This window comes from Pteropus vampyrus, unplaced genomic scaffold (assembly GCF_000151845.1).
Source record: "Pteropus vampyrus isolate Shadow unplaced genomic scaffold, Pvam_2.0 Scaffold46, whole genome shotgun sequence".
Taxonomy (NCBI): domain Eukaryota; kingdom Metazoa; phylum Chordata; class Mammalia; order Chiroptera; family Pteropodidae; genus Pteropus; species Pteropus vampyrus.
Window position 1 is genome coordinate 5,428,837 of NW_011888827.1, and position 755 is coordinate 5,429,591.

Below are 755 nucleotides of genomic sequence, written 5' to 3' on the forward strand. Positions count from 1 at the left end.
GTGCTACATCACACCATCTGAACACAGAAAAGAGAAGGCATTTTAAAAATTAGCAAAGTAATAGTTTTTTCACAAGATGCACTTTTTAATTTGGGCAATTCTCCCAAAGTAAAGCAACTAAACCTCTCATTATTAAAACAGAAGCAAGCCATTTTTAGTTCCTTCTCGTGTGTTAGTCTGTTAGGGTATTTGAATAATGTGTCTACGCTGGGGTCTAAAATCATCAAAGCAGAGTACAGCTGCAGCATAAACGAAGAGCGTCCAGGAAGACAAGGCAGAGGAGGAAACAGATGGCTGGGCGCTCCGTGGGGGCTCGGGGCTGCCTACACCCTGCTGGAGGAGCCCCTCCAAACTCCTATTTCACATCAATCAATAAGGTCCAGCTGCGTTCTGCAAGGCCTGCGGAAGCAGAAGCAGAAGCTAGCGGGATTGTGAAACCGGGTCGGGTGGGCTGCGTCCTCGCCGGAGTCGCCCCACGGTAGGAGCACACCTTCCTACCCATCCCCCCCAAACAAACAAACAAATAAACCCAAGCCGGGCAGTGTTTGGCCGTTTCTTTTGTCATGCTCAAGGCTATCCACTTTTTGCAGAAGAAGGTTAACGGTCATGCAGTTCGGGGGCGCTCCAGTGGCTCCGCCAGGTGCGCCCCCACTCCCCTGTCCCGGTTAGAGGAATAAGGCGACCACCGGCAGCGACCAGGGGGGGCGTATGGTCCTCCTGGGGCGCCCCCGCCCCACCTCCTGGGGGAGGGAGCA